Source organism: Lathyrus oleraceus, chromosome 1 (assembly GCF_024323335.1).
Source record: "Lathyrus oleraceus cultivar Zhongwan6 chromosome 1, CAAS_Psat_ZW6_1.0, whole genome shotgun sequence".
Classification (NCBI taxonomy): domain Eukaryota; kingdom Viridiplantae; phylum Streptophyta; class Magnoliopsida; order Fabales; family Fabaceae; genus Lathyrus; species Lathyrus oleraceus.
Window position 1 is genome coordinate 341,193,953 of NC_066579.1, and position 7,360 is coordinate 341,201,312.

The 7,360-nt window shown below is 36.9% G+C and overlaps 1 non-coding gene across 1 annotated transcript; it reads right to left on the reverse strand.

The window, feature by feature from the left end:
* Positions 1-6,481: 6,481 nt before the first annotated feature.
* Positions 6,482-6,588, reverse strand: LOC127116017 (small nucleolar RNA R71). The gene has a single exon (XR_007801008.1). It is a non-coding gene; the product is annotated as a small nucleolar RNA R71 (small nucleolar RNA).
* Positions 6,589-7,360: the final 772 nt, after the last annotated feature.

A 7,360-nucleotide genomic window follows, 5' to 3' on the forward strand; every position in this document is an offset into this window, starting at 1 on the left:
ATGATTATATATTTTACTCAGATTTTAATTATAAGTATCATCGTGAGTGCAAGCCTTCTTTATTCATATAATTGTCAAATCTTTTTTAAGCGTCTAGAGACTCATGAAAAGTGAAAAAGATTCTTCTTCTAATGCAATATATGGTCTGAAGTCTTTTGTGTCAGCTTCTTCTCATCAATTAAGAAGCTTTTTATTTGTTGCATTGATCTTATCCTTTCCAGGATAGTATTAATCATGACTTACCTCAATAACATAAATAATTTTAAATATTTTTAGAGATGATTTAAATGATATAAATTTTCTATCTAATAGTCAATTTTATAAAATATGTAATGAGAAATGTTATTGAACAATATGACATTATTCAATTAGCATTATATCAGTGTCATCTCTTTCTCTATGTAAATTCTCAATTTTGGTGAATAGATCCTTTACTTTCTAGTCTTTATTAGCGTTCTAGTCCAATTACTCATACAATACACGTTTGTCTTTCCTTGCCATCAATAGTTGGTACTGCTTAGTGTATATGTTTTCTTGAAGTTGTTGAACAACAATAGCACTTTGCACGTTTGTCTTTCCTTGCCATCAATAGTTGGTACTGCTTAGTGTAGATGTTTTCTTGAAGTTGTTGAACAACAATAGCACTTTACAAGAAACACAACATAGAAGCAACACACAAATTAGGGTCACAAACTACCCTCATCTTCTATGTAGATAATTTGACTTTGCTTATTGTTAGAACTAATCCATATTCTGAAGTAATATTAGTTTTGTTAAACTTAACCTAACTAGTATATGTTAGCAATTTCGCCTATGTTACATTATTATTTGTGTATATAAATCAAACATGTAACATAATTTAAAATGTAATCAATAGAGTTTCTCTTAAAAGTTAGTTAAATTTATTTTCTCTCTCTTCTCTTCTTCCATCTTCATCTTCAGTCTTGTGCACTAACAATTGATATCTAGAGTCCCGATTTGATTCACAAGTAAGATTCATAGGGAAACACGAGTGTACTGTGAGGCGTGCGTGATTGATTTTGTTTCTTGAATTCATGTTGAATTCACGATCAGAATCGTAATAAAATAATATTTTTTGATTTTGCGGGATTGGGAAACACGAGTATATGGTGAGAACTGTGTGAGTTTAAGTGCATAAACTCGAAGATGAACGACGAAAACGATAGCTTGGATACAAAGCTTTCAGTGTTTGATGGAAAGAATTGGAATCGATGGTCGATTCAGATGCATGTTTTGTTTGATGTTTAAGACGTTCTTGATCTCGTCAACGACGGTTATGTTTCGGTTGCGGCGGAAGCACATAGAAACGTGCAAATATAAACGAGGAAGGCAGATCAAAATATGTTATTCTACATTCATCAGTGTGTGGATGCGAAAGTGTTTGAGAACATCGCTGATTTGACGACGACGAAGGCTGCGTGGGACATACTGATACGGTGCTACGACGGTGATGCATCAGTGAGAAAGGTGAAACTTCAGTCTATACGTAAACAATATGAAAATCTCAACATGAAAGACAATGAGAAGATACCTGATTACATCTCTAGAGTGATTTTGATCACCAATGAGATAAAATCTTGTGGAGAAACTTTATCAGAACAAATGATCATTGAGAAGGTACTGAGATCTCTTACTCCTCAATTTGATCACATGTTATAGCAATTGAACATTTTAAAGACCTAAGCACCATGAGGATTGAAGAGCTGCAAAGCAGTCTAGATGCATAAGAGTTGCGTCTGACTGAGAGAACCTCTGAAAGAGAGGTAGAGCAGGCTCTAAAGACGTCTTTTGGGAAGAAGAGTCTGAAGCCGTCTTGGTCAGAATTTAAAAAGAGACATGATGGTGGTTTCTAGAAGTCAGAAGCCTCCAATTCTGATGAAAAGAAACTTCAGAAGGGTAAGAAGAAGTTTGACAAGAAGAAGGTTCAATGTTATTGTTGTAAGAAGTTTGACCACTTTGCTGTTGATTGTTGGTCAAATAAGGAAAAGAAATCAAAATAAGCAAACATAGTCAGAGGAGATTCTGATGATGAACTTGTGCTATTGATGACTTATGAATCTGATGGTGCGTATTTTATAGACTGATGGTATATGGATATTGGCTGCTCAAATAATCTAACTAGAAGCAAATGATGACGAGTTGATTTTGACTCTAGAAAGAGGACAGATCCGCTGTGCTAATGATAAATACCTCAACGCTGAAGGTATGGGAACTGTCAAAGTCAAGGTGAAGAATGAAAAACTGTTCTGATCAAGGATGTTTGGTATGTTTCTGACATGAAGAACAATCTGATGAGTGTAGGCCAGCTCATTGAGAAAGGTTTCTCAGTTACTATGAAGAACAATCTCTTGAAGTTGTATGATTCTGATTAGAAGCTGATTATGCAATCTGAGTAGGGAAGCAACATAACATTCAAGGTAAATATGGAGAAAACTGAAATTAAATCCCTTAGTGCAAAAGGCGTTGAAGATGACAGTGAGATGTTGCACAAGAGATTGAGGCATCTTAATTTCAAAAGCTTAGGGCATATGAATTCTAAGAAGTTGGTTGGAATTCCCAAGATTGTGAAGCTCAAGAAGTCATGTGAGATATGCATGAAAGGCAAGCAACCTAGATTGTCATTTGCATTAGAAGTAGCCCCAAGAGCAAAACATGCTTTGGGAGTAGTACATTATGATGTTTGTGGACCGTTTGAAGTACCTTCACTTGGATGAAACAAATATTTTGTGTCGTTTGTGGATGAGTTTACAAGAATGACATGAGTTCACAAGAATGACATGAGTAGCACTCATAAAGTTTAAGCATGAGGTGTTTGCTGAGTTTCAGAAGTTCAAGGTGAAGGCCAAAAAATAGAGTGGTCAGAAGCTGAAAGTGTTCAGAATTGATGGTGGAGGTGAGTATAACTCTATAGTGTTCACAAAGTTCTGTGACGAGAATGGAGTTGAGCATGAGGTGAATGCTCCATACACTCCTCAACAAAATGTCTTGCTGAAAGAAGAAACCAAACTTTGCTTGATATAACAAGGAGTATGCTGAAGCAGAAGAAGTTGCCCCACACCTTGTGGGGAAAAGCTGTTGCCATTGCGACATATATGCTCAATAGGTGTCCAACAAAGAAACATAAGAAAAATGTTCCTTTTGAGATGTGGACTGATGATAAGCAAAATGTGGGTCATTTTAGGGTATTTGGTTCAGTTTGTTACAAACATGTTCCAGTTCTACTAGAAAGAAGCTGGATGATAGAAGTAAAGTAATGTTACTGATTGGGTACCATAGTACATGTGCGTATAAGCTTTATTGTCGAGTCACTGATAAGGTGAAATTCAACAAATATATTGTTTTGAAAGAATCAGAAGCATGTAATTGGAACGAGTCTCAATCCAACTCTCGTGCAATGTTAACACCTGAGTTAACTTCTGAAGAGATTTATGACTCTGAAGGAGAATTTGCCTCTGAAGGGAATTCTGCCTCTGAAGATGATTTAAAGTCTGATGGTGATTCTGAGTCCAAAGATGAGTCAGAGTCTGATAGTAACTCAGAATCTGAAGAAGACTCAGGAGGTGAATCTGATGATGATTCAGATTCTGGTTGTAATCCAATTTCTGACGGTGGTCATGCCTCTGAAAGTGGACTTTCTGAAGGTAGAGCTTTTGAAGATGGTCCAACCTCTGAAATCAGACCACAGAGAATTCGTCAGATACCACAGAGATTTGCAAAGTTTGACATGTTGCAAGATACCAAGATATACTACGAAGGGGAAGTTATTTAGTGTGTCATGTTAGTAGACTCTGAACCAGTTAGTGTTAAAGAAACACTCAAGAAGAAAGTGTGACTGAAGACAATGTAAGAAGAACTTGAGGCTATAGAAAGAAACAAGATTTAGGAGTTGACTGAGCTTCCAAAGAACAAGAAAACCATCAGCGTCATATGGGGTTTCAAGGTGAAACTGAAGCGAGATGGATCAACCGGTAAACACAAAGCAAGGTCAGTAAAAAGAGGATTTTTATAGAAATCTGAGTTAGATTACTTTGAAGTGACTGCGCCTGTACCTAGACATGAAACAATCAAATTGATGATTATTAACATGAAATAATATCACATTCTAGGACTCGATTTAATTAAATTATATTATTATTCACTTCAATTTATTTCATTTTATTCGATACTACTTGATATTTTGCTTTCTATTTATCTCAGGTAGTTTACTTGAAGCACAAGTGAAAAAGGAAGAAAAGGAGGTGCAAAAAGAAATGAAAAGAAGCAAATTCCACCAAGCCAAAGCCCAGCCCAAAAGCACAGGCGCTGCGCCTGTGACGAGCGCCACACAAGGTGTGACGAGCGTCACGCTCTGCCTACTTGTGTTACGAGCGTAACACATGGTGTGACGGACGTCACACCATTCTCCTATATTTTTGACTTCAGAAGCGCAACAGAGGCACGTTGAAGCCTATTGTTACGCTTGACTATTGGAACGTGAGGATTTTTACACGGAAAGCCTTTGGAAACCGTTACAAAAAGTGAGCAATATAAATATTGGCTTTTGGCAAACCCTGCAGCTCTCTCTCTCCGCCGTCTCTCTGCTTCGTTCAATTTTTCTCTTCCAGCCGTGCAAGCATACCATTATTTTTACAATTTTTACTTTTATTTGCAATTGTTATTTTTCTTTTCCAGCAATTCCTTTAAGCACTTAATTAATTTTTCACACAATAGTTTCTACACCGGAAACTATTGTGTATCTTTTACCGGATCTAACCTTACGTTAGACCCTAGGTTTTTTTTTATTCCTTCACTTTTTATATTCCTGTCCGATTGAAGAATCCAAGAACAAATCCAACCGGTCTGTGGTGGAGTGTTCAAGACTGCTATAAATTACTCAGGTTCTTTAATTATTATTTGAATTTATATATGCTCTGCTTTATTGTTTATTTATATTATTTGCCTGAGATGGATTTATTTATGCATTGTTTAGATCTGTTTAGCATGTCTGGCTAATTTATTTAGATATCGGTATGTAAAGTAAGCGGAATGAAGGAATCGAAACTAAGTTGGTTAAATTACGTTTAAAAATAAAGTCACTCTTTTTATGGTCTCAATTTACAGGTTTAATAACAAAGTTTTTGTACGAGAGTAAAAGACATAAAGAAGTTAAATTCAATAGAACGAGAGTTTGAGTTTTTAACTGGACATAGTAAATTGAGCATTAATTCTAAATCAGGGCGAAAACAATTTTTAGAGTTAATTAAATTCTAATCTTTTTCAAAAAGTATTTTTAAAAGTTAAATGTGAGGAGGAGAGTTAAGCATTTGAATTTAATTATATAATCTAAGTCAACAGAGCGAGAGTTTGAGACGAGGGTGTTTAAACGATTAGTGTTTTCTTAAAAAGAGTTTCTATAGATTCTGTTGTTTTCAAAAAGTGATTTTGGACTTAACCAATAAGTGACAGCTGCGTTAATATAAAGTCATAGTCTATTCAACAGAGCGAGAGTTTGAGAAAAGACTTTTAATCAATAGTATTTACTGAAAAGATTTATTTTAAAAAATCAAGAAACCAACGAAGATTTGATTCCCTAATTACGACGAACTACATACCGATATCCGCTTAATTGATATTTAATCTAGATCTTATTTTAGTTTTAACTTTTCCCCCGAACAATCAAAGTATCATCCGCCTTAGCTTTACAAAGTAACCTTAGAAAATGGTATATCGATTCATAAGTCCCTGTGGGATCGATATCTTTTAAAACTACGCGATAGAACTGTGCACTTGCAGTTTGTACCCCAAATTCGGCTCATAAAGTCGCGATAAAGTTTTTGGCGCCGTTGCCGGGGACTTTTATTTAGTCGATATCGTAACTCTTCTGTTACGCTGTAGAGACTAAGGCTTATTTTTATTTTTATTTCTTTCGTTGATTTGTATGCCACACACTCGCTCACAAGACGAGCCGTTCTACTTACGAATCAACGACATCGAACTATATCTCCGAGTCTTACGACGAATTCGGGAATATCGTGCTGCAAACAATCTCCCTCCTATTGAAATTCCTGATCTCAAAAATCTTCTTCCTTCATCGATACCCGAGATGGCAGAACCAGCTCGTGCTCTTCGAGATTACACCGCTCCATCGTAAGATGAGCCGCATTCGAGTATTGCTCCGCCCGCAATCGAAGCAAACAACTTCGAACTTAAACCTTCACTGTTGCAAGCAGTGCAACAGAACCAATTCTCTGGAAATCCTACCGAGGATCCAAACCTTCATTTATCCGTATTTGTCCAATACGCTGATACTGTTAAAGCTAATGGTGTCACTTCAGAGGCAATTCGACTTCGTCTCTTTCCTTTCTCGTTAAGAGATAGCGCTAGAAGATGGCTTCAGTCTCTTCCTTCCAACTCAGTCACCACATGGAACGAGTTGAAGAAAGTCTTCCTTGCCCGATATTTTCCGCCGAGCAAAACAGCTATGTTAAGAGCCCAGATAAATGGATTTAAACAGAAAGATAACGAGTCTCTTTTCGAAGCATGGGAAAGATACAAAGACATGATGAGACTTTGTCCACACCATGGTTTAGAGGACTGGTTAGTGATTCATACCTTCTATAATGGTCTCTTGTACAACACGAGGTTAACAATAGACGCCGCCGCAGGTGGTGCACTTATGAACAAACCTTACGCTGATGCTTATCAACTTATCGAGAGCATGGCCCAAAACCACTATCAGTGGGGAAGCGAAAGAACAATGGTAGAAAAACCTCAGGCGAAAAGTGGCATGTACGAGATAAGTAACCTTGATCATGTTAATGCAAAAGTGGATGCTCTGGTCAAGAAAATTGAAAGTTTAAATGTATCACCTCCAGCCACCGTGGTTGCCATAACTCAGAATTGCGAAGTTTGTGGAATCCAAGGTCACACTCCTGCAGATTGTCAACTCCTAACAGGAATCCAAGCAGAGCAAGTGAATTATGCTCAAGGAAATCCCTACTCGCACACCTATAACTCCAACTGGAAGAATCATCCTAATTTTTCATATAAGAATAATAATGCTTTATACGCACCAGGACAAACTCCAAATCAAGCCCCAACTATACCTCCTGGATACCAAAAGCCGATCCCATCTACACCTAACAATAACGTTCCTAGGAAATCCAACTTGGAAATCATGATGGAGAACTTCATAGCTTCTCAACAGCAAACCAATAAAGATTTCTTAAACCAGAATGTACACACTGGCGAACAAATTAAACAACTAGTAAGTAAAGTAGATGCCCTGGCTACCCATAACAAGATGCTGGAAATGCAAATATCACAAGTAGCTCAACAACAAGCGCCTACTGCTGCCCCA